Source organism: Silurus meridionalis, chromosome 28 (genome assembly GCF_014805685.1).
Source record: "Silurus meridionalis isolate SWU-2019-XX chromosome 28, ASM1480568v1, whole genome shotgun sequence".
Lineage (NCBI taxonomy): Eukaryota > Metazoa > Chordata > Actinopteri > Siluriformes > Siluridae > Silurus > Silurus meridionalis.
The window spans coordinates 9,426,174-9,453,878 of NC_060911.1; the positions used below are offsets into that span (position 1 = coordinate 9,426,174).

The 27,705-nt window shown below is 38.7% G+C and overlaps 1 long non-coding RNA gene across 1 annotated transcript in view; it reads right to left on the reverse strand.

The window, feature by feature from the left end:
* The window catches only part of LOC124381581, a 102,718-nt gene extending 75,239 nt beyond the window's left edge, over positions 1 to 27,479 (reverse strand). Inside the window, exons 1-2 of the long non-coding RNA XR_006924879.1 lie at positions 27,382 to 27,479; positions 10,667 to 10,718 (exon numbers count right to left, since the gene is read on the reverse strand). This is a non-coding gene — a long non-coding RNA (uncharacterized LOC124381581). The remainder of the gene's footprint in view (positions 1 to 10,666; positions 10,719 to 27,381) is intronic.
* Positions 27,480 to 27,705: the final 226 nt, after the last annotated feature.

Consider the following 27,705-nt stretch of genomic DNA (forward strand, 5'->3'; position numbering starts at 1 on the left):
TCGTGGGACCATTAGAGGACCTCTCGCGCCAACTTGTACAAGTGGCTCTTTGAGAGTGAGCATCCTTAACCCGAGCCTCATAAGTAAACGGTTTAAGAAGCGGAGATCTAGAATGGGACACAACCCGCTATCCTTCTCCAGAACAACGAAGTATGGGCTGTAGTAGCCTGACTCTCTGACCGGGGGGGGGACCACCTCGATGGCCCGCTTCCATAGAAGAGTACACACCTCCTGTTCCAGGACTAAAGCCTGCTCGGGTGACACATCCCGTTAAACCAGGGGGGAGAAGATGCAAACTGAATCGCGTAGCACTTCTCTACAGAACACAGGACCCACCAAAAGACTTCTGGCAGCCCTCCCAGACTGACAGAAAGTTCCACAGGGAAACCAACCCTTCTGGGCTGGCCTCTGACCCACTCAGAGTGGCTGGAGCAGTGTTTTGCAGCCGATGACACATCCTGAGGAAGCTGCGCCCTGAAACACATCCCCTGGCAGGGCTAGCAGACAGTCCTCCTGAACCCGAACGGCCAGAGCAGCGTACTGCGGCCATTCAAGCCTCCTGAGAGGTGGCAGGTCTCCCCTATCTGCAACGAACTTTCGGGCGGAAATAAATTGAGTAAACCACTGGAGGGAGGCTGCGCCCTGAAACACATCCTGTGGCAGTGCTGACAAACTGGCCTTCCGGTGGTGCCGAGGAGGGACGGGCACCATGGCATGAGGTGTACACCGCCCTCCAAGACCTAAGCCATCAGGACTTATGCACCATGGCCCGTTTATTAGAGGCGAGGATGATCCTCAGGTTGGCCAGCCCCTCCTTGGGCCTAGAGTGTCGTCAGGGGCCAGAACCGGGTGGCAACACTCTCTTTCCGGGCTACACAGTGCCAGGCCGAGGCTGCCACTGAACAGCCCCACTGGAGCGGCGGGGAAGTACCACTGAAACGCCGCCGCAGTCTCCTAAACCCGCCAGCAATCACCTTTACCTACAGCGTCACCAGATCCACGTCGGCAGATCCACGTAGCCCTACCTACTAGAGCCAAAGTGACTCTTTGTAGGCAAACTGAAGCCTTCAGCGATTCAACACTTAGGGAGAGATAGCTAGCTAGCGCCTCTTCCACACGCGGCATCGTCCCTTAGCCGCACTACTTAGCCCAAACCACATTCGCTCACAGCGAGGAACGTTGGGAAAAGCACGTGCACGTGGTCTCCCAGGACCCGGACACCTCGGTGTGCAGGTCAGGGAAGGCGCTGAGGCTGTGACACGGGGCACAAGAAACGCTAAGCCAGCTCACTGGGTGCACGCTGCTTCTGCTCCTCAAACGGTCAAGCTAGCTCGAGCTTGGACATGGCCGTGTCACGACCTCAAGAAGCTGTGAGGAGTCCGTGGGCACGCTAGCGTCCATCATCCCTTCCTCCTCAGAGGGAGAGACATGTAACGCCATGCTGCGCATACCAGGAGAAGAAGCAGCCGCCAGGCATGCTTCCCTGAAAGAGCAGGCGCTCGACCCGGCAGGGAAGGCTGGAGAGGACTCGTCCGACTCCACGCATTCTGCCAGATCGGCCTCCAAGCCACACGACCACTGGCGCTGCTAGCCTCGGCAAAGCTGGACCGAAAGCTGGATTGAGCCGTGAGGGAGAGCGCTCCCCGAGGAGAGAAAATTCTCCCACCTTGGAGGAAGAAATACGGAGCACCGCGTTACATGCACTGGGAGGAGAAACCGCCAAACGAGCACTCTCACCGTGGAACGGGCGCTCGGCCAGCAGCCGGGAGCACATAGCCACATGGTTAAAATGCTAATAGCCGATTCCCTTGAGAGCTGACTAAGCATGCTCCTAAGCTAAGCAAACAACACATCAGCTGCGTGTATCCCCCCGAAATAAAGCAGGGCAAGCAGGAACACGCAGACAGAATTCTGCCTGCATGTAAGCTCATGACTGCACAGATAACACACACAAAGCGCTTACCTGAACGAGCAGAAACTAATGTCGCTAACACCACATAGCCATTTTGTAGCTTTCTGGTTTACGTGATGTCGCCTGCAGATGACGTCACGTCTTGCCTATTGGCCAGATTTCACATGTGGTTCAGAGTGTGGACAACGCAGGGGCGTTCCCAAAGCGTTTCGAAGCAGCTTGAAGTTCCCAAACAATAACATGCAAACAGTAATGCTGGTTAAGAAAATTCTACATCCTATGCAGTAAATTGTAAATTAAAAAGAAAATGTACATTTGGTGTTTGATGTTTTTGCCAGCGAATGCTGGAGAATGTTGTTTCATTATTGAATAATAATAAATGTAGCATTTGATATTGGTGTTATGGTTATTGTTGAAGTGTGTTGCTATTTTCATGGAAGATCTGAGGGTTTTGGTGGAGAATATTTGTGTTTGTGGGGTTTTGATGAAAAATGTTGTTGTGCACTCGGGTATTGCTTGAGATTGTTTGTGTGTACTGGGGTTTTGATTGAGAATTTTGATGTTTGTTGGGGTTTTAATGGAGTATGTTGGAGTGAGTTGGTATTTTCATGGAAAATGTGAGGGGTTTGATGGAGAATTTTGGTGTGTGCTGGAGTTTTATTAAATAACTTTGGTATCTTTTAAAGGAGGATATTGGAGCTTTGTTGTTTTGGTGTTTAATGTAATGTTGAGAAAGCTGGCATGTCTTGGTAAATAATGATAACCAATAAATCTATCAATATGTGTTTTGGTGTATGATGGTGAATTTTGGCTTCTTGGCCTGTAAAGAATGTTCATATGTAAATTAAGACTGCTGGTGTGTGTTAATGTTTGATGAAAAATGCTGGCGGGTGCTAGTATTGGAAGGAGAATGCTAGTGTTTTTTTGGAGAATGTGGTTTGGAATAGTATTTTATGAAGAATGCTGGTGGTTAATGGATAATGCTGGTGTGTTGGTAGAGAATACGTTTCTGATGGAGAATGTTAGTGGAATGTTGGCTGATAGTAAAAGCTGTAGTGTTTTGAAGCTTTATTGAGAATGATGATGTTTGTTGAGGTTTGATGAAGAAATATTGGTGTGTGTTAGTGAATTCTGTTTTGTTTTAAAGCCCAAAAAGGCTGTAATATTGGGATATTCATCATATTGAATAAATGCTGGTTTTATAGACCATCCGCAAACCAAGAAAAATATAACCGCAGGAGCTCATACTGTAATGCAAATCGAATACTTGGCTAGAGCGTGGCTCAGGTGACAGAGAAGAATGTTTCCTGTAACTTCCTGTGTGAAACCTTACTGCTCTTGTATTAACTTAGGCATTCAAGTGGAAACTGAATTTATCATAGATATCACAAAAGAGAAAAGCACATAAACCCAGAGTGTGAACAAGGCTGAGAAAGTAAAAGAAAAAGGTTAAACAAAGACAGATTATTGGAAAGAAAGTAAGAGACAGACACACAAACACAGAATGATTTAGAATGATGTCATTAGAATGCATTTCAGCAGTCAATATCACGATACAGACTGTAGAAAATATCTACACACACGTGAAGATGTTCTGGCCTGAGCTTATATTATATAAATGCAGTGCAAGGATTGGTGTACTGTACTGCTGATCATTAGAAAATGCCTGGGGTCACTGATGAAAAGTGAGTGTTGTATGCTAAAAAATAGCAAAAATGGCAATCAGCTCCTATTATCAAGGCTTGGATTTATCCCATGCCATCAGATCAGAAAGAATGATGGGAGAATATAGTTGAATGCTCAACAAGAAACATCAGGAATATTGATACATTTTCAAGAACCAGAGCTGATAGTCATAGTTCCTGCACATCAGAGGTGGGAAGTAACGGAGTACAAATACTTCGTTACTGTACTTAAGTAGATTTTTTCGGTATCAGTATTTTACTCCACTATTTATTTTTCGGACAACTTTTTACTTTTACTCATTACATTTTTACACAAATATCTGTACTTTTTACTTCTTACATTTTCAAAACCGGCTCGTTACTTTTGTTTTAATTCATTGATTTGGTGAAATATATATTTTTTATTTTCACTGCGCGCGTTGATTTCAGCTGAACAACCGATTATTGTTACTGCGCGTCTTTTTCAATCCGCTGGTGTATAAAGTCCTGACTCTCACTCTTTACGAAGATAAGAATCAGCAGGCAGAAGGCAGTAAGAAGTTTGGGGTTAATGTGGATGAGACAGAGGGAGTCAGTGATGTAAACATGACTGAGATCAGACACATTCCTGATCATCATCATCTTTTCTCTGCTTGTGTTCTATATGTGGATCTTCAGTCTGGATACATTCATTAGGTAACAACATTTTAAATTAGTTTTGTATTAATATATATATATATATATATATATATATATATATATATATATATATATATATATATATATATATATATATATATATATTTGGCTGTCAAAATTCAAATTATTGTAAACGGCACTAGATGGTATTAACACGCTATTAATTCAGCGCGCATTTCTGTTTTTACCATTTTTATAAAAAAGGATAAATACATAAATAAATAACTAAATATAAAAGAGGCGAAATTAAAACCTTCAGCACAACATACACTTATTCCCGACGTCCTTTCTTTACTTAGATATAAAATAAATAAATAAACTTTACCGAAAAAAAAATTTGAATCAGTAAACTTTTGTTTTATTTTTGCGCCAAGTCTCAAATCAAACACCAAATCCGCCATGTTTTACACAATTGTTTTGTGGGTTTTTCCCTCATAATGGAGACACGGGCTTAAATTATTGTCTTTATTAATCGTACAGATAAAAACAATACATCATTCAAATCTGTAAAATGTCTATGATTATATATATAAAAGCTTTTTCACTTGACTTGAAGAGGTGCACTTTCTTCGGTATCACCTCATTAGCTGTCCGTGTGGAAACATAGCAAAGGCTCTTAATAATGTCCACACGTCTCTGCACTGTTATAGCCTTTATATTTAATCACTGTACATATGCTTACATACATATCACATGCTGTACATATGATACACATTTATCTGCACTATTTGCATGATTGCTACTTTTTGCACTCTGGTAGATGCCAAACTGCATTTCGTTGCTGTGTACCCGTACTATGCAATGACAATCTATCTATCTATCTATCTATCTATCTATCTATCTATCTATCTATCTATCTATCTATCTATCTATCTATCTATCTATCTATCTATCTATCTATCTATCTATCTATCTATCTATCTATCTATCTATCTAATCTATCTAAACTATCCTATCTATCAAATATTAATATGATGTGAGGTCCAGTTAACAGCTAAAACAGGTAGAAGTAATAACTACTTTTTACTTAAGTACATGTCAGAGCCAAGACTTCTTTACTTTCACTTAAGTGAAAAGGTATAATCAGTACTTCAACTTTTACCCGAGTATTTTAAAACATGAGTCTCTGTACTTCTACTTAAGTAATGGATGTGTGTACTTCTGCCACCTCTGCTGCACATGAGGACTTTTTTGTGACTGGAAACTATTTGAGCTGAGCTTTTTGACTGACAAGCTTTTCCAGAAAAGCTACCTTACTCATAATCTTTCACAAAACCCGATTACACTAACAAAACACTTCTGTTTCTACAAGAGTGCATTTTGTGCGTATTTCTCAATATTAACATCATGCTTGGTCCTTAACTTGTTGCTGTGTTTTTGCCGTCTGCTAAAATGATGGCGGGTTTGTGTAATTTCTGTTGTTCTTCATCACTGTCCTGATGCCTGTGGTGCAGTAGGAATGTGTAACAAGATCTCTTTCTTGAGAGTTTGGCTGCTCGAAGGACTCTTGATCCTCGAAGGAAATTGACCATCTGTAATTAACAAAGTGTTCAACTCAACAAATGTCATTCCATGCTAACCAGAGCTTCATAATGAAGTACATTTTGTCAGGATTGATGGTGGATGCAATTGATTTCCTCAGTCATATGGCAAATGTCAAACATACAGGCCTATGGTTTTATCGCAAATACAAAAATACATCAATAAAGGTTTGTGGCACCCAGCTTTGTGAAAATACCATGAATGCAAGAACACCACACAGACTATGAGGCATTATTCTTTCTAGTTCAGAATGTGCACTGAGCAGCACCATTTTTAAACATAGGCAAACTAGACAGTCGCCGATGGGTGCATCCAGCTGGGGGTGCCATTGAACCCTCGCCTATTTATATTATTTACCTGTTTTTCTGCTGAAGTTTTATACACAGTATATGTTTACATACTTGAATACAATTTTGCAATGATTATTAAATTAAGGTTTATTAAATCAAAGAAGGCTGCAAATTATTTGTATGGGGTGGAAGTGGAGCATTGTGGTGGTAGGGCGGAGTCATGGGGGGGCAATAGGAATCTCAACTAGGGTACTAGAAACGGCCCTTGCACTGAGATTCATGCAGCCCATGAGTGACCATCAGGTGATTACATAAAGTGAAACACAGCCCAGATTTGATCTCCATAGGGTTGGCATTTTTAAACTGGACATAATGACACACATAAAACAACAGCTGCAGTAATTGAGAAGGAAAGTGTCAAATAGTGTAAAATCAACGTATAAAATGACATACATTTGCAGATAACAAAGCCATAAATGTAGTTTTTCTCTTTTCCTTTTTATTCTCTTTCTTTTTCAGTCGAACTACAGGGGTACAAGGGTTTTCTGTTAACCACGCTTAAGAAAGAATCTGCCACTTAAACGTTTTGAAAACACTAATGCTTTTTAATGCAATTTTTATTTGAATAGTCTTGACTTTTTTTGTAGGCAAATACTGTATGAAAAATTCATGACAGGTGTTGGAATGTTTCAATCTTATTTGAAAGGTCATTGTGACTTATACATTGTGTGCCATAAAGGTCAGAAAAAGATATGACTATGAAATTGCCTAATTACACAAGCATGTACTTGAGTAAAAGCAGAGATACAGTAGGTAAAATATGACTCCAGCAAAAGTAAAAGAGCTTTCTTTAAACATTCACTTGTAAAAGTACAAAAGTATTTGCCTTTTGATATACTTTAGTATCCAAAGTACTATGATTTATTATGGCTATTATGTTCCTATTATCATTTTTGTCACGAGACTTAATCCACTCAGTTTATGTGAAAAGACTCAAAAGTTACTCTTAGCACAACAATCTATTGAAAGAATGATATTAATGAGTCAAACACTGATTGATATCTATTACAATTATCATGAGCCTAAAATCTTCTTTTCAACTACTTAAAAAAAATTGCACAAATAAGGACACGGGTGTTGTGGCATGTGAGAGTCAGGAGTTATATCCATCATTCATTACTCTCAAAATGTTCTGCTTGCTTTTGAACTGATGCTGAACTGTACGTCATCGTCACCATCAAGCGGCAATAAATGCCATCATGCAGCATTCGTAACAAGTTTAAAACAGAGCCCGTGCTCTACCCTGATTGGTAGCTTGCTACGTGTTTGACCAGTTACGTTTTTATCCACTGAAAAGGAACGACTGATTTTGCAATATGTAGTTGAGTAAAAAGTATGAGATTTAAGTTTAAAATGTAATGAAGTTAAAGTAAAATTCTCCGTAAATGGACATACTTCAGTAAAGTACAGATATGCAAAAAAGCTATTTAAATACAGTAACAAATTACATTTACTTCATTACTGTTCACCACTGTAATTACCAAGCCTATGGCAAACTTGAACAGGACATATGACTTGTGGCATGACATGACATACTGTCATATATTATAACATCTGTCCTAAAATGTAAATTTTGTGCTGCTTTTGTATCCATCTTGTGATAATGAAAATGCCAGTCATGTGCTAAATGACTCAAATCCAATGCAAGATGCTGTAAATGTTCGCAGCTGTTTGGCAGATAACGAGAGTGGAGATTTATTGGAATTTCTCAGTGTTGCACTTTTCCCCCTAATGCATGCTTCATGTTATCAGTTCAGCACTTTTTCCCCTGCCTTTTCTATATGTAGAGCTGTGCTATCTCCAGCGCTGCTGCATCTGCTCGTTGAGACCATTAACGTTGATGCTTATGTAAATTGCTCGTTAACCGCAATCACTGGCGACCGGTACAAAATGCTGAGCTTGATCATCGGTTCTTTTGATTACGGCTAAGTGTGTATTTGCATGCTCATGCATATTCATATGTTTGGCATGTTCAGCATGTTAAAAAAAAAAAAAAGAAGAAGAAGAAAAAACCTCATTGCAATTCATTGCCGTTAGGCTCTTTGTTCTCAACGGTTGACAAAAGTCGTTATTAGTGCACCGTTACGGGTGTTCGCTTTTCCATTAGGATTATGATGAACTGCAGGGTAAGCCATTGCTTAAGAAGCATTAGACACAATCCAGTGGGTGAGAATCATTCTAAATAAAATAACATTACTGGAATTTGACATGGCAGATAAAATGCCTATTCACACACTCTCTCTCTTTTACACACACACACACACACACACACACACACACACACACACACACACACACACACCTACATTAACTACAGAATTAAAGCACACATTTTTATCATTGTAATTCCTGAAGGAACTATGCTTTGGACATCTGAAGGCAGTTCATAAATTCACATCATAGGACTACTAAGCTGCCACTGCCAGGCCCTTGACCAAGGCCCTTAAACCCACAACTGGTTAAGTACATGAATGAGATTAGTCGCAATCGATAAAAACGCCAAATTTCATAAATGTAATGTAAATCTAAAGATACAGTTTGAGATGATCACATCTAACATCAGAATGAGGACAATCTCACTGATTTTGTCTGTGGCATGGTTGTTTCTTGACTATAAAGTCTATACAGTGTAAGAAATTACAGCCTGCTTTAACCAATATTCCACTCCAATATACAGTATATCAGAATGAGCTTACCCAAAAAATGGCTTGAATACCACAAAAAAGAGTTATGAAGTTTTGTTTCGGAATTGACAGAATAATCCAATTGGCAAATAATCCCTTAATAAATCTTAGTATGGTAGTGGCAGTGGGATATTAAAGACCATCTCTGACCAAAGGTGTATGTGACCATGAGTACCATTTAACATAATATTCTAAATTTATGTGTCCAATCTTTTCCACAAAAAGCCAGTGTGGGTGCTGGTTTTCATTCCAACCAACCAAGTCCACACCAAATTCTGTTGAAATCGAATTATTTTCTTTTTAGTGACTACTGGGTGTTCCCCTTGATTGGTTGGAATGAAAATCTGGACCCACACCTGCCCTTTGTGGAAAAGTTTGGACACCCCTTCTCTAACCCAACCTGTTGGGTAGACCATGCCTGTAACAATACAAAGCAAAGGTGTACAAAGACCAGGCATTACCCAATCCTGGACCGTCGAGCAGTAACATTAACTTCTTCAGCAACTTAAGCTACAGTAGCTCATCTGTTGGATCGGACCAGACGGGCCAGTCTTTGCGACCCACGTGCATCAATGGGCCTTGGCAGCCCATGACCCTGTCGCCGGTTCAACTCAACATAGCTCAACTCAACTCAAGATCTACTGTCATTCTTACACATACAGAGTACACAAAATAACAAAATGTCATTATTAACTGGCCAAGGTGACTATACTGTAAACAGTAACAGTAAACATCAGACATAAATAAAGAGTAAACAATAAACATAGCACAGTCAAGGTGCGATAAATATGAGATGTGATAAATGTAAGGTTGAAATGTAACACCACGGTTTATCACTGTTCCTTCCTTGGACCACTTTTGATAGATACTGACCACTGCAGACCGGGAACATACCACAAAAGCTGAAGTTTTGGAGATGTTTGGGGGCCTTCTTGGGAGCCAGCTTTAAAAGAGGCTTCCTTTTGGGATGATGGCCATGCAAACCGACGTGTTGCAGTGTGCGGCGTTTGGTCTGTGCATTGACGAGCGGAATGCTTCGACCTCTAAAGCAATGCTGCAGCACTCATGCATTTGTTTTTTGAAGCAGCTTCTGCACCACCAGGGACTCAAGCTCTTTGATCGAATCTTGGATCTTCTTATAGCTTTGGCCATCTTTGTGGAGAGCAACAAATCAAATTCTCAAATCCTCAGAGAGTTCTTTGTTATGAGGTGCCATGTTGAAAATCCAGTGGTCAGCATGAAGCATTGTACTCAAAGCACCAAATTTAAACTACTCTAATACAAGATATACAAATTTGTATGGTCCTGTCAAACAGACAGAAAATATGAACATAATGAATAGGACATTTGGCTTTGCACGTTTACACGACGTACACCTGTTATCACTTAGTGTGTACTCACTTTTGTTGCCAGCTATTTAGACAATAATGTTTAATTACTTTCAAAGGACAGTAAAATGTAACATGTATGATGTAATATAAGACTGATCTCATATCTGTAACATCTTTTCCCCTGAAACCTTCTTTTTTTTGCACTCACAGAGACTTTCTTAGGGTGTGTGACACAGTTAAAAGTGGAACAGATGGTCTTGTTCTCTTGTGCGCACACACACACACACACACACACACAGCTTTAAGCAATACCATTTGTCTAAACTGTGCTTGTCACACTCTGAATCCAAATGGAGGTGTTATGTATTTTAGCTGAGAACACAAGCAGAATCTCAATGAAAATATCTCTCTCTCTCTCTCTCTCTCTCTCTCTCTCTCTTGCCTTCTTATTCAAGCTTTCTTATTCAGAGGAGCTATCGCTTACCTTTTTCTCTGTGATGGATGACACTCGGGCTTCCTTCATCCACTTCTGTTATCTGCAACGCAGAAAAAAAATGCATCTTTATGAAATGTATTATTGCAATTGCACCAGTCATATTATATATCAAATAGCTACACTGATTCATTCAATGGTATTTTATAATATCATTCTGGTGTGTGAAAAAGATGTGGCCTGTTGACCTATCAGTTCATTTTTAATGCAGAGACGTGGTATCTGTCTCAATAATAACTTATGATCAACAGGGCAATAGTGCTATGTCAGATTTTATTGGTAACGATTTCCATTTTTTTATATATATATTTTTTTTTACTGCAGCTTCCACAACATCCTAATCCTAATAGAAATGCATAGGGCATAGGGCTAATAGTATTTCTTAGTCAGTCAAATATGAATTTTATACTATATTAAAATAAATATTAACATTTCAAATATATTTAGTGAAATACATACAGGTATCATTTTATTTCCAAATCAAAGTCTTGTCTATATCAGACTCAGAATCTAATATTTGCTCCTTTAGTCAAAGACAGTTGGAAAAAAAGATGCAATGACAAAGAAAGGAAGCCCTAGAATGAGATTAAGTCTAGACCTTTTTTTAAACCTAATTTAAATGTTTATATCCTGCTGTCTGGGAAGATTGCACCATAATACAACATGACAAGAGATGCAGAGAAATGCAATTTGAATAGATCGTAATTTCCAACAGGGGAATTAAGTAATGCAATGCAACTAGTGAATAAAAAGCTTCAGGTTTCTTTTCAGAAACAAATGTATTAAAGAAATGTTGGAGGAATATCTGTCTGTGTGTGTGTGTGCGCGCGATTGCATGTATGCACACTTTTGGAAGAGCAAGATTGGTCAGAAGGTTGCACAGCAAATCACATAAATGCTTCACATCACCTTATTAAATTGTGTAAGTGTTGAATGATATGATGAACATTTTAATAAAGGGAAGTTTATTTGGAATGTATGGAAGGAGTCTCTAATGTCAGGGCTTTGTTGCTGTAATCACAATCACTGCAACTTAATTGCAGTCTAACTGCGTGTGGGGTTTGTTTCATATAAATATCAAAAGAGTTAATAAAAAATAAATAAATTGAATGGAACAAATGTTTGTATCCGCTATAAGTAAAGCTACAATTCAAGTCAGTTGTTTTTAATGTCATTTTATCCACATGCAGTTGGTGAAGTACACCATAAAAAGCAACAGCGTTCCTTTAGAACCAAGGTGCTACATAAGGCAACATACATTTAGACAACGCAACACAAAACAACCAAGAGATAATCAGCCCTACACACAGTACTACAAAAAGTCCAAATGCGTGCAGACAACATTTGTTAAAACAACAAGGCACAGTGAATTAACGTGCAAGCACCATTTGCCATACGGAATGGCTGCTGCTAAAATGCCTGATTTGTTAAATAATATATCAAATAATATTTTATAATATTTTATAAAAATGAAATAAAATACATCGAATCAATGCAATACAGTGGTCCCCGGAACTCGCAGGGGTTACGTTCTAAGACCCCCTGCGAGTTCCGAAAATCCGCATATTTTGGATGCACCCCCGCAGCCCCTATGGAATTCATCTACACATTACGTTACTTTAATACAATAATGAAATTTTGGACATTTTTTGTGAAAACAGTTTAAAATGTATTCCTAACTTTTCTAAACATTTGGATAATCCGCAACTTGCTGTTAGTTAGGTTTGCAAATGAGAACCTGCATAGTTTCTGGGCCGCGAGTTCCAAACCATAAATTATGGGGGGTTGACTGTGCACTTTTTTATTATATTATTTCAATTGAGTAATCGATTACATTTTCACAAATTTAATTGATTCAATAAAATTAAATAAATGAAATAATTATATTGAATAGTTTACATATGTTAAAACCAATTTGGGTTATACAGATTTATTCCTTTCTTGCTTCATTTATTCACTCCCTCGATATACAGAATTGTCAGGATTTTCTCCTATTAAGGCAAAAGAATCCATACCACCATACTGTCATTTAAACGGTGGAAAGGAAGTAGCAAGACAACATTTCAGTTTAACAATAGACAAACCATATTTCCAGAAAGCAGTGAGTAGCCACAGTGACACTACGGTAACTCTAGTTTCTTTTTTTTCATACCCCTGGAATTGCTGTGTATGTTTTCAAAGTTAATAATAATTAAACAAGAAAAAAGAAAAAAAAACAGTACCACTGTGCTCAAAGTGCAAGGTGAAGACTAAATCAACTTGTGGTCCACCACTTAATACGTTTGTGAGGGAACTCAGAGTGTAACTATGTTCCACATGTGATCAGAATGCTCTGAATGTATAATATTATTATCTTATAACAGCATGCACCAAGTGTTTTATTTCTTTTCTTGAATGACAATATAATATTTTATCCAATGTATTGCTATATGCTCTCTCTGTCTCTCTGTCTCTGTCTCTCTCTCTCTCTCTCTCTCTCTCCCCTGTTCCTTTCTCTTTTGCTTGCTTTTCTCTCCACCTTTAAATTTTGTCTCTTCTTTCCTTCTCTCTCTCACTCTCCCTTCTTTTCTCTCCTTCTGTTGGTTTAAACATTACTAATTCCAGGCAGCCAATTCAGTTTTCTAAACCCAGAGGTAAAATTTGCACAAAAACCCCAATGAAAAGGCACACACTCTACTAGAACAACCTCCTGAGCCTGAATGTAAAAAGGCCTATAAATCGTCTTTTGACTGTAAAAAGGGGATGAGCGATAGGAGAAAAAAGATTCTTGGCTTTAACAAACGATGCTGGGAGCGGGAAGGCTGCTGGAGGCGGGTGAACTTCCTCGCTTACGCCCCGTTCTGAGCCCATGAATCAAAATCGAGCTGCTAAAGATTTCAGGGATAATGGAGAAAACAACCTGCTCTCGAGTTTGATAAATTAACGAAGGCACGACACCATACAATTCGGGTGACATAATGGAACGGGCTCGGTGATATGTTCGTGTCAGTATAAATAGGCAGAGTCTCCGGAGCTGGAATGCATAACGCAACATGATCGAGGGTTCATTATTGAGAAAGAACCGAACAAATGCGCTCAAATCTTGCGGTCACGTATATCAACTAAAAGCCCTGATTTCCACCAGGAAGGATCACAGACGTTAAGAGAATGCAAGAAAAAATTCTTTTAAAACTGTGGAAAACGTAGCAACACCATGAAGAAATGTTCACAAAACAAAGATCATGGTAAAAACAGGCTTAGTGATTCTGCCCATTTATGTGAGGTTACACGTAAAATTTATCATTTTATGGAAAACAGTTGAAAGTTTTATCGCATGAAACTCTACAAGACCTAATGGGAATAAAATGACATGGTTGGAGAAATAAGAATAAAAAACTTAAGCAATATTATTCAAAGATCTATTTACTGGATTTATAGTGTGTCATAGGTAAATGTTTTATCCTAGTTGATTTTGTTTTCCTTAAAAGCAGCTCTGATTGCAGCTTCAGATTGTATCTATATCGAGGTGCTTATTTTAATAACTTATCATTCTAACACATGCTCTTAGTATAATAAACCAAATTGCAAATACGTGTTATTCAGTAAGAAGACTGTGATCTATGAGAGGAAAAAGAGAGTCTGAGAAATAAACAATTGTTCATATTTGTTATAATGTTAAAGATATTTGAAACTAACTTGTTTCACACATTTTACAGAAAGGAACATTATTTCTAACCAATTATTGCAGTATAAGAGGAATAAAGCACTACAGGGTAGTAACAGTAAGTCTTAATTGCATTAGGCTGCACTTCATCCTACTATCATTTTTATAATAAAAATGAGTATTTCCTTACTGCACCAACATGAATGTAGAAGGATACTATCCACATCTGGTCTTTGTAACTCAGCTAGATGTTTAGCCTACAGTGAAAAAGCTTCAATGCTACTTCAATTTATTTATTTTTAACATTTAACTAAGATATTTATAAGTAATTTAACATTGCTTTTTCATCACTGTCAATATATTAGCTAGCATTAGCACGATTTTACACGTATTTCTTAGCGCGTCCCTATTTGAATGGACATTCGGCGACAGATGAGGACGGTTTTCCCTTTAGAATCTGGTTCCTCTCAAGGTTTCTTCCTCATGCCATCTCAGGGAGTTTTTCCTTCCCACAGTCACCACTGGTTCACTCATTGAATAAATGTAATAAAATAAATAAAATGATAAGGAACAAACTTGCAGGCGCTAAACTTATTCAACTTTATTATTGCTTTAAATCTGCAAAACTGCTTTTAAACAACATCCATTGTTAAATGTGAGCTACAAATAAAAATAAATTGAATTAATATTTAAAAATTCAAGCTTAAAATTACATGGACCAATTTATTTTATTTTTTTGGAAATGACATTCGTCAATAGAGAAAGACAATTCCATATTCTTAAACATTTTCATTTCTATTGAATACATTTGTATATTTAAAGATTTTATTTTGAGAGTTTTACATGCTTATATATATATTTTTTTCTAGTGTACAGCCCTGCACCCAAAGAGGTGACAGAGATGAGGAGGAGGAGGAGAGCAGGAATTGCCTGAAAAGGCAATCAGGCGCAGACAAAGAGAGAAAGATGCTAAAATTCAAGCTGCAATCAGTGGCCTTTGTACTCTCAGCTAAGCCTGATGACGGTGGCTCTCAACATTGCACACACACATTGAATACAAAAAAAAATCTCTTCCTCTGCCTCGTTTTGGCTTTTTTTGGAGTGCGGGTTAAAGTGGCAGCAGTTGGGAAAAGAAGATCCACGTGACTTGACATGACATGTCTAATTACACTGCTTTCACTCTGAACCAGGATGATTTAGGAAGAGGATAATCACCAAACTAAATCTAGGGGTTGGGTAGAGTCACGGCTACCGCACTATAAACTCGACTGAGGAGGACCCAGATGTGACCTTTTTAGATGATTAACATTATCTTTTATCCTTTTCTTGGCTTTGGATCAGGGATGCTGGTTCCTGCATAAGAAATAATGTTTTTTTTTTTTCAGTTTTCAAAAGAAGAACGCTTTCAAATACTAGAGACCACGTCTCACAAAAAATGCATAATTTGTTTAGTTTCTATGTAGTTAAACTGATTCGAAATAAAGCAACAGCACTATGAGCTTATGGCTTATGCAAATTAGATAAAGCAATTAATCCAAACAATTTGCACGATTGATTCCTCTAACAACATTTTATGTTGGGTCATAAAACATGTCCCTACCTGCAATTAGTTCCTGTGACTCAGAAACAAATAAGCAACATACAGTCGTGTCCATGCATATTTGGACAATAGCTATTTCTGTAAATTTGCTTCGGTACACCATCACAATGGATTTGATATGCAGCAATCACATTGTGCCTGGTGCTGATAATTTCGGCTTTAATTTCAATGGGTTTAACAGAAATACTAAATTACTAATTTACAGCCATTATTACATAGTACCTAGGCCCAAAAGTTATCAAACACAATAACAGTCAAAAATATTAGGATAAATCTTTATATTTAGTCTGACTATGCACCGATCAGGCATAACATTATGACCACTGACAGGTGAAGTGAATAACACTGATTATCTCGTCATCATGGCTGTGATAGAGAAGTAAAGAAAAGAGTGCAGGCAGGGTAGAGGGGGAGGAGAAGAGTGGCAGGAGTGATTTGTGATAGAAGAGTATCTGCAAGAGTGAAAGGGAAAGTTTATAGGACTGTGGTGAGACAAGCGATGTTGTATTGTTTAGAGACAGTGGCATTGAGTAAAAGACAGGAAGTGGTGCTGGAGGTAGCAGAGTTAAAGATGTTGAGATTTTGGTTGGGAGTGACGAGGATGGACAGGACTAGAAATTAGTTTATTAGAGGGACAGCGCATGTAGGACATTTTGGAGACAATGTTAGAGAGCCGCGATTGAGATGGTTTGGAAATGTGCAGAGGAGGGACATGGGGTATATCGGTAGGAGAATGCTGAGGATGGAGCCACCAGGAAGGAGGAAAAGAGGAAGGCCAAGAAGGAGGTTTATGGATGTGGTGAGGGAACACATGCAGGTAGTTGGTCTGAAAGAAGCAGATGTAGAGGACAGACAGTTATAAAGATGGATGATCTGCTGTAGCAACCCCTAATGGGAGAAGCCGAAAGAAGAAGATCTCTTCATCATGGCACCTGTTCGTGGGTGGGATATATTAGGCAGCAAGTGAACATTTTGTGCTCAAATTTGATGTGTTAATAGCGAGTGAGTGATTTGAGCGAGTTTCACAAGGGCCATGTCTAGACGACTGGGTCAGAGCATCTCGAGCAACTGCAGCTCTTGTGGGATGTTCCCAGTCTGCAATGGTCAGTATCTATCAAAAGTGGTCCAAGAAATAAACAGTGGTGAACCAGCGACAAGTGATGTCAATCGACACAAGTAATGTGGCTAGCTAATGTGAATGCAGGGTAACGCTACATAAAGCTGGGGAAAAAGCCCTAGTGTGGTGGGTATAATCCTTTCTTTATTTTTGAATTCTCACAATGTAGCATTTTGAGAAGGAGTCTTCAGTGTCAAAGTTTCGTCAGAGGTAAAACCGTAACTTTTACAACACAAGTATTTCTTCGGAATGGAGACTAATGGAGATAAGGCTTTTTTTCTGTTTAACATAAAAAATACTGGAAACACTTGTTTCATGATTAACCTACAATATTAAATGTGACTTTAACTATCAACCTTGTGTATTTCAATTACAAATTTTACAAATGACATGAAGTGATATCAATTATTAAATGTTAACATGAATGATTTTCCCTTGAAAAGCTGCTGACAAATGTTTCTAGCACTAGCATAATTGTGACAGACTTTAACCTAGTAAGAGTTAAGTTTTAATTAGTTGTCATTAAACAAACAAAATTTTTCCATGAATAAAAATAAAATACCGTATTGAAAGGGATGTCAGTATACCATGGGTGTTTAAATATGCCCTCAGTGAGCAATCATTCGGTTATGCTAATTATACACACACACACACACACACACACACACACACACACACACACATGCACACACACAAAAACATAAAAGTCTGTTTCTTTCTCAGATAAAAAACCAATGCAATTCCAGTCAAAGCACAAACTCCATTAGGATATTCGCATCACGTTTTTCACTCGCAGAAATAAGCTACGGTGTTTTACGCCTCTGCTTCTTAGTCGGTACCTTTGGTGCATTTTAATTACGCGAGCAAAATTAAAATTCACGCAGTGGCTTATCAGGCAGCAGCACCAAACAATAACAATAAAAAATGGCTCATAAAGTGCAGTCGATTTATTGAGCAGCCGATTTGATGGCTCCTGCAAGACTTTAAGTTACTAATCAACATTCAATCTTCTCTGTTTGTGAGAGTGTATATATATATATATATATATATATATATATATATATATATATATATATATATATATATATATATATATATATATATAATTATGTGTGTGTGTGTGTGTGGAAGGAGTGCTTCTGCAAGTACTACTTAACTCAGGTTCTCAGGACTATAAAAGTTAAGGAACTTTAGTTTGGGTTTAACTTCAGCTTTATAAAATAAAATCATAAAATATACCAGTGTACCGTGTGATAGCGAACGTCCATGCTGTCATTGTGCTTGTTGCCATAGAGACTGATTTCTCGTTTTATTTCACTACTTGCAAATCACTTCGCTCAATAGACGAATGTAAAAGCAGAGGATAATTGTGGGGCTTTTGAAAATACAGCTAGATTTTTAGATCTCATCGCTAATCAGTCATTGATTTCAGAACTGATCGATACATCAAGTGTTCAGTTTAGTAACTTCATCACCTGAGAGCAGCTACTGTTCCTCCAATCATATTGATGAACTACCTTTATGATTAGAGGGTTTAAATCTACAGTGACTGCAAATTTCCAACTCTGCAAACTTACAATTAAATTACATTTCTATCTATTTATCATTTCATTGGTTTCCTTTTTTGCTGATGTTGTATCATTCAAACCAGGGTAAGACAATCTAGGTAGCACAGCCATGAACTAGGAATGAGCAAAGTAACAAAAATCATTGGACGAGACACCTGTCAGTGAAGATATACAGGCGAATGACAGGTGTCTCGTTCAAATGCTCGGTAAGTTTCCATTCACAAACTATACCTACCTTTTTCGGTTTGTCTGACTTGTTGTGTTTTCGGATTTGTTCATTTGTTTTTGAATTTGTTCATTTTTGATTCTGAAAAACGCACTACAAATAAAACTGAATTGAATTGACTACTTAATTATACAATTTTTCTTTTATATTTGTCTTAATTTAAGAACAATTTCCCTTCTCATAATGTTTTAGTTTTCATAATGTCTAGTTTTCTTCACTAGCCTCTCTTTTTTTTAACTTAATATGACTATGAATCTATCATGTTTTAAGATACACCACATAGACTTCTACACGTTCACCTCTATGCTGCAAAGCACTTATAATGGATACTCCATCCTACTAAACACTAAATGAACATCTCTTCACAGAAAACAGTTAGACATCTGTTCATGTGGAGCATCCACCACATAAGTCACTTTTTCACATATTCTGTTTGCGTGTGAGATGGATGTGTCCGAGCCTCCTTCAGTTTCTGAGGGCTCACAGAATCTGCTAGATGAATCTATTATGTCACATCCTAAAGCCTGGAGAGACACAGTGACACTGTTAAATGTGTAAACCTTTTGTAGTCACTATGTCTTAAGCAGCTTTGTTTGATACTTCTTAAACTTCCTTTGAAAAAGTCCAGCGATTGTTTGTGCTCTGTGCAACTATTTGCTTTCAAATATTTACTATGGGTGTGTTTCAGTCCGCTTTCTATGCACACTTGATTGTGAATGAATATACACTACACACAAAGTATAAAATTATTAATATAAAAGTTTAATTTTACCTTTGATAATATTATGATCCGCTGTGGCGACCCCGAAGAGGCGCAGCTGAAAGAACAACTACACCAGTAACACGCTGTTTACATTTGGACCAGAAAAAAAATGCTAATTGGGATTTTAGAGGCAAATGTTTCAGTGCACTTTAAAGACTTAGCAGTTTGAGATGCACGCTATATTTGTAGCTGTAAGTCTGTTAAAATTCGATTTAAAAGTCGATTTGAACATTTGCTTGTCATGAACTGCAAGGTAAAAAATGCTAACACAGCACTCATTAGCAAAATGTTAGCAAAATCATTGTAACTACATGATACAATCTACAGTGGTGGATGAAGTACATAACCCATGTACTGTACTATAAAAGTAGAGATACAGTAGCTAAAATATTACTCCAGGTAAAGTAAAAGTACAAAAATATTTGCCTTCAAATGTACTTAAGTATCCAAAGTACTATGATTTATTATGGCTATAACGTTCCTATTATCATTTTTGTAAGACTCTTGCTTAATTAACTCAGCTTATGTAAAAAATACTCAAATGTTACTGTTAGCACACCAATCTATTAATAGAATCATATCAAATAGTCAAACACTGATTGATATCTATTCAAATGATCATGAGCCCAAAACCTGTTGCTGTTGAACTAACGCTGAACTGTATGTTGGTGATACGTAGATACTACCAAGTGGCAATAAATACCAGTTCTCTACCCTGATTGGTGGATTGCTGTGTGTTTGACCAGTTAAGTTTTTATCCGCTCATAAATAAAAAAGAATGACTGATTTTGCAAAATGTAGTTGAAAAAAAAGCAAGATATTTGAATTTAAAACATGGTAAACTTAAAGAAAAAAGTCTCCCCAAATGGATAATCTTCAGGAAAGTACAGATAAAAAGCTATTTAAGTGTCCATCACTGATAATCTATAATAATAAACTTTCAATAATCAATAATATTGGCAGTACAGCTACACTATGCATCTGTATAAATCAAATTTAAAAACCTAATAGAAAGCTTCTGAAAAAACGGAAATTATTAAGTGTTACTATTAATATAGTGTTCATTCAGTCAAACAAGATTGTGTGCATTCACATTCACGTTAATTTGATTGTTTAATATCATAAACCTTTTTGCATCCGTATTAAGCAAATGTGGTGTTGCTGTAAACAGATTGCTACAGTGTAAACAGAGTATGTAAATATGAATTAGAGTAAATACCTGGCAGTGTAATTAAATAATAGCTATGTACAAATACTCAGACACAAAATACAGATCTATTAGAACATTACAACTCTCCTTATATTAGGACACAGAGGTTTATTTTTTTTCTTAAGGTTATATACAGTGAACTAGATCATCTCAAAAATGGCACAATGTTAGCAGGTGCAGCAGTGACAGCTCTGAATAGAAACGTATCACTGAGTCCATCTGGATATTAGCATTTTAAACAGTGCATCTCCTGCAAACAGGGTAATAAAAATAGGTTATCTATTGAAGAAATAGGCCAAGAATATGTAAGAATCCGAAGCCGCATGAAACCAAGAGGCTTTTTTTTATGAGTGTTGAGGGATCTGATTTTCAGTTATAAATCGCTTCCATCAAACCGCATGGCTGCAATGACAAACAACTACAGAGAGTTATGGTCTACATTCCCCATCTGCTGGCACCATTATTGAAAAAAGCCAACCTGCTTGTGTTTGCGAGGGTGTGGGGGTGTGTGTGTGTGTAGGTATGCCGCCTTCCATTCCAATTTCCCAAGGAGAATTTACCCATAATGCAATGATGTATTCCATCAGCACGACTTCGGCTGAGCATGACTGCCTTTCTAGGGCAGAAGCAGGAAAGAAAAAAAAAAAACGCAGCCCAAATTCGCCTATTGAAGAGATTAATAAGACTCAATTTCAGATATCCAGACGACTTCTCTCATTCTCAGTCTGCTCTGTTTTTACTTTTGCATTCTCCTGCAACTCTTTTGTCCTTTAAACACTTTCAGGGACAAATACTGTAGTTGAAATAAAACCTTTAAATGTTCTCCCTTGTCACGTTTGTGCAGCCGTCATTTTTACAACTATACTGTATAAAATAGATAAATATTTATTTCACAATAGGTTTTTGTCAATGCAATTAAATATGCTTAAAAAAAATATTTTTATAGTTTAATGATCGTTTCTAGTAAAAATTTAAGGGGCAGTTTTGGATTTAAACTGGCAACGTCCCATGTGACTAGAGACCAAGCCAAAGAAAATAGTACTCTCCAGCTTTCTGTTCTGTTTGACTGGTCAAGACTTTGAGCTCATAAGGTTCAAATGAAACTAAACAACCGCATCAAATTCCACCTCTAAAAAGTAGCGCAAAAACTCATTCTACAAATAGATCAATATAGATGCACTGTCTTAGAAATCATAATGCTCTAGTGAAGAACAGACTCTGGAGAACACTATGTAATCTGAGACCTGTTCAGTCGATCAGAGTGACACTTCTAGGACGATGGGTGGGGTCAAAGGTCGTCCCGCCTCACAGTCTGATTCTGTCAACCATGCTGAAGTGGAGGAGAGTGTGGCAACAGCAGGACAAGCCCCTAGAGCACTGAGCTGAGTTAACGCTAACAGGTGTGTGTGTGTGTGTATATATATGTGTGTCCTGAAAAAACCTTAAGAAATAGTTTTTTTATGTTTTGCAGTTGTTCAAGTTTGCTTAAGTGTTATATTCTCTCTCTCTCTCTCTCTCTCTTTCTCTTTCTCTCTCTCTCTCTCTATATATATATATATATAAACCCAGCCATTAGGGTTGAACAAGCCAGTGCACTCTTAGTCCCAGGCCCGGATAAATGTGGAGGGTTGCGTTAGTAAGGGCATCCACCGTAAAACGTGCCATCACGAATTACATTTTCATACCAGATCGGCCCGGGTTACCAACGACCGCCACAGATATTGTTAGCCAACAGGGTACCGGTGGAAATTGTGCTACTGTTGGCTGAACGAGAAGAAGAAGAGGAGGAAGACCTTTTCAGAGACGGCAAGGAAAGGAGAAGTGTAGGAGAGTGGAGATTACAGTGGGCACTTTAAATGTTGGTATCTGATATGATGGAGAGGAGAAAGGTAGATATGTTGTGTGTTCAGGAGACCAAGTGGAAAGAGAGTAAGGCCAGGAACATTGGAGGTGGGTTTAAACTGTTCTTTCATGGTGTGGCTGGATAGAGAAATAGTGTAGGGGTGATTCTGAAGGAAGAGTACATTAAGGGTGTAGTGGCGGTGAAGAGAGTTTCTGATAGAGTAATGAACGTTAAGCTGGAAGTTGAAGGGGTGATGAAGAATGTCATCAGTGCTTATGCTCCACAAGTTGGTAATGAGATGGAAGAGAAAGAAAAATTTTGGAGTGAGTTAGACAAAGTGGTAGAAGGTGTACCTAGAAAAGAACAATTGGTGTTTGGGGCAGACTTGGGCATAATGGGCATGTTGATGAAGGGAACAGAGGTGATGAGGAGGTGATGGGTAGGTATGGCCTTAAAGAGAGGAATGTGGAAGGGCAGATGGTGGTAGATTTTGCTAAAAGGATGGAAATGGCAGTGGTGAACATTTAAGAAGAAGGAGAATCATAGGGTGACATATAAGAGTGGAGGAAGGTGCACACAGGTGGAGTATGTTCTATGTAGGAGATGCAACCTGAAGGAGATTGGAGACTGTAAGGTGTTGGCTGGGGACAGTGTAGCTAGACAGCATTGGATGGCGGTCTGTAGGATGGCTTGGAGTTGAAGAAGAAGAGGAGGAGAGTGAGGACTGAAAGAAGAATAAGATGGTGGAAACTGAAGGAGGAAGAGTGTAGTGTGAGGTTCAGTGAAGAGGTCAGACAGGGGCTCGGTGGTGGTGAAGAGGTGCGGGATGATTAGGCAACTAATACAGAAGTGATAAGGGAGACAGCTAGAAAGGTACTTGGTGTGACATCTGAAAATAGAAAGGAAGACAAAGAGACATGGTGGTGTAATGAGGAAGTGCATTAGAGCATAAGGAGAAAGAGGTTGGCAAAACAAAATTGGGACTTACAGAGTGATGAGAAAAGTAGGCAGGAGTACAAGGAGATGTGGCAGCAGGTGAAGAGGGATGTGGCAACAGCTAAGAAAAGACATATGAGGAGCTTTATGTGAAGTTGGGCACTAAGGAAGGAGAAAAGGATTTGTACTGATTGGCCAGTCAGAGGGACTGATCTGAGAAGGATGTGCTGTAAGTTAGAGCAATAACGGACGCAGTAGGAAATGTGTTGACTAGTGAGGAGAGTGTGTTAAGAAGGTGAGGGAATATTTTGAGCAGCTGATGAATGAGGAAATGAGAGAGAGAAGGTTGGATTGTGTGAAGCAGGAAGTGGATAGGATTAGTAAGGAGGAAGTGAGAACAGCAATTAGGACAATGAAGAGTGGAAAGTCGGTTGGCCCAGATGACATACCAGTAGAAGCATGGAGATGTTTAGTGGAGTGGAGTTTTTAACAAGATTGTTTAACAAGATTCCAGAAGGTGAGAGTATGCCTGAGGAATTGAGATAGAGTGTGCTGGTACAGATTTTTTTTTAAATAAGGGAGATGTGCAGACCTGCAGTAACTACAGGGGAATAAAGTTGATCAGTCACACCATGAAGTTATAAGAAAGAGTATTGGCAGCCTTTGTGGAATGCTTAGTGGAATGCTTTGAGAATGTTGATGGAGAAGTATAGAGAAGGTCAGAAGGAGTTGCATTGTGTTTATGGATTTAGAGAAGGCATACGACAGAGTGCCGAGTGAGGAGTTGTGGTATTGAATGAGGAAGTCAGGTCAGAGAAGTGTGTGAGGGTGGTGCAGAACATGTATGAGGACAGTGTGAAAGCAGTAAAGTGTGCAGTAGGAACGACAGACTGGTTCAAGGTGAAGGTTGGACTGCATTAAGGATCTGCTCTGAGCCGTTTCCTGTTTACACTGGTGATGGACAGATTAATGGATGAGGTCAGGCAGGAGTCTCCGTGGACTATGATGTTTGCGGATGATATTGTGATTTGTGGTGAGAGTAAAGAGCAGGTTGAGAAGAGCCTGGAGAGGTGGAGGTACGCACTGAAGAGAAGGGGAATGAAAGTCAGTAGGAGTAAGACAGAGTGCATGTGTGTGAATGAGTGGGAGGGCAGTGGAAAGGTGGGGTTGCAGGGAGAAGAGGTGGAGAAGGTGGAGGAGTTCAGGTACCTGGGATCAACAGTGCAAATTATTGTAAAGTGTGTTAGAGAAGTGAAGAAAAGAGTTCAGGCAGGGTGGAGTGGGTGGAAAGGAGTGATAGCAGGAGTGATTTGTGATAGAAGGGTATCTGCAAGCGTGAAAGGGAATGTATAGGACTGTGGTGAGACCTGCGATGTTGTGTGGTTTAGAGACAGTGGCAATGACTAAAAGACAGAAGGCAGAGCTGGAGATGGCAGATCTGAAGATGTTGAGATTTTTATTGGGAGTGACGAGGATGGACAAAATTAGAAACGAGTTCACTTTGGTCATGTTAAAAGGAGGGACATGGGGTATATCGGTAGATAAATGCTGAGGATGGAGTCGCCAGGAAGGAGGAAAAGAGGAAGGCTAAGGTGGAGGTTTATGGATGTGGTGAGGGAAGACATGCAGGTATTTGGTTTGAAAGAGGCAGATGTAGAGGACAGAGTAGTGTGGAGAAGGATGATCCGCTGTAGCAACCCCTAACGGAAGCAGCCGAAAGAAGTAGGACATACAACCATCAGGCATAACATTATGACCATCTGCCTAATATTGTGTTGGTTCCCCTTTTGCTGCCAATACAGTCCCAACCAGTTGAGCATTAACAGCATTAACTTCTTCAGCACTTACAGTAGCTACAGGAGCTCGTCTGTTAAATCGGACCATACGAGCCAGCCTTGGCTCCACACGTGTATCAATGAACCTTGGCCGCCCATGACCATGTCGCCGGTTCAGCACTGTTCCTTCCATGGACCACTTTTGATAGATACTGAACACTGCAGACCGGGAACATCCCACAAATGCTGCAGTCGTCTAGCCTTCAAAATTTGTCCCTTATCAAACTTGATAAAATTAAAGCGTGCCCATTTTTCCTGCTTCCAACACATCAAAATTGAGGACAAAATTTTCACTTGGTGCCTAATATATCCCAGGTGCCATGATGAAGAGATAATCAGTGTTATATACATACAAACATTCATATAGAGTGGTGCAAAAAGAACAGGTTTTTGAAATTGGTAGTAGTTGGGAAGGGGGAGTTCATTGACCACCACCCCACACCACCTGTGAGTAGTTCAGGGGGTAAGGTTTTAGTAGCCATTGTGCAGTGGGATGAGGAGCATCGCATTTTTTGCCGTCAAGCAGTTTTTAGAAATAACGATTCCAGTGTTACTGTCCAACATTTCAGCAATGTCCTTAAGCCCCCACGTTCACCAGATTGCTCTGTCTGCGATTTCTAACTTTAAGGTTACCTCAAATCAAAAGGTCTATGTTCAAAAACCTTAAACAGTAGACAAGCTGAAAGCTACCATTCACGAAGAAATGCAACTGTGCCAAAAGAAATGTTGGTAAGTGCGATGCAGCTATACATATATCGTTTATTGGTATAGCTGTATTTTATTCTTATTATAGTTTGCAGGTTCTATATATAATAAACCATTTTATATGCTAAAATGCCTTCTATTTATGCAGTTGTGATTAAAAGACTATCTGTATATTCTGCACATCAGTGTTAAATGCCTTTGTGCAGAAAACAATTCACCTAATGTTTTCCTACTTTTGCTTACCTACAATGAAAGGTCTCAAAAATCTTACATCCCTGACCTGCGCATAGATAGCCATAGGCTCAGATTACCACAGGAATTTGATCTTGAACATAAAAATTTTAATCTTTGCCCTTCAAAGCAATTTAATCTTTGGCCTTTATCATTTCTGTATCACATAACTTTGATTTGATGCAAGTACGAGTGAACTTTTCATCCCCTATTCAAATAAAATGCAATCTGAAGTTTGCACAAAGTCACATTCTTTTATAACTACGGTATCAAACTGGACAGCAGGCACAATCTAGTTTTTTGGGGGGGCTGTATTTAGGTTGTTGAATGGTACCGTTACAGTACCAGTTACAAAAAATACAGTACCGTTTCTTTGATCATCTCCATTTTCTCAGTGCAAAAAAGCCTATTAGAAAGTCCAGGCCAGCTATATTCATTATAATACCAATCATCATCATAATCATCATCATCATGATTGTGTATACTTTCCAGCCAGTATGTACACTAAAGATTATCTCGAATAGGTCAAGGGTATAAAATTTGAAACACAAATCTGTCTTGTGCTCTATCCATTTTCTGACTGGCAGTTTCACTGGTAGCCATACATCTCTCTCTCTCTCTCTCTCTCTCTCTCTCTCCATCCTTCATTACATGTATTTCCCTCCAGTTATCTAATGCAAGTGTAATTCTGTGTCCATGTCTCAGCAGGTCCAAATCCAGCTGTGCAAAGCTTCAATATAGACACGGGTTTCATAATAAACGGCTGTGGAGACACACTGCCCCCTGCTGGACGGCCGAGCTACAACTACATGTCTTGCCACTGGGCGTTTAACAAATAAAATATATATGTATATAAATTAATAGACAGATTTAGGTATACACGCGTCGGATATAGCGAAAATAATTACGACTATTCACCTAAAATAATATATCAGGTATCAGTCTGTCTGCAGTGGGAATGCAGGTCATCTTCAACCGAGTTCACTTCCTGTTTATTGTTTATTTACCGATTTCTCACGTGTATCTTACCTGAATTCGTGTAGGGCTGGGGCAGGAACCTTATTTTTTTGTCTTCATTTCACCAATAGAATTGCTCTAAATGAATGTGTACAGCAACCTCTTTTTTCCTGGCAAACACACCTGATTCAAGTAATTACCTTATTAGCAAGAGTCTGTTTAATTCAGTTTTATTTGCAGACATTGTCTCAAAGCAGCTTTACAGAAAAGGGTTATAAAGTTGAAATGCATACATTTACTGTCTATAAATGTTTTCCTTATAATTGTATTTATCCCTGAGTGATCCAGTGGTGACTGTGGCAAGCAAACACTCCCTGACATGGTATAGGGAAGAAA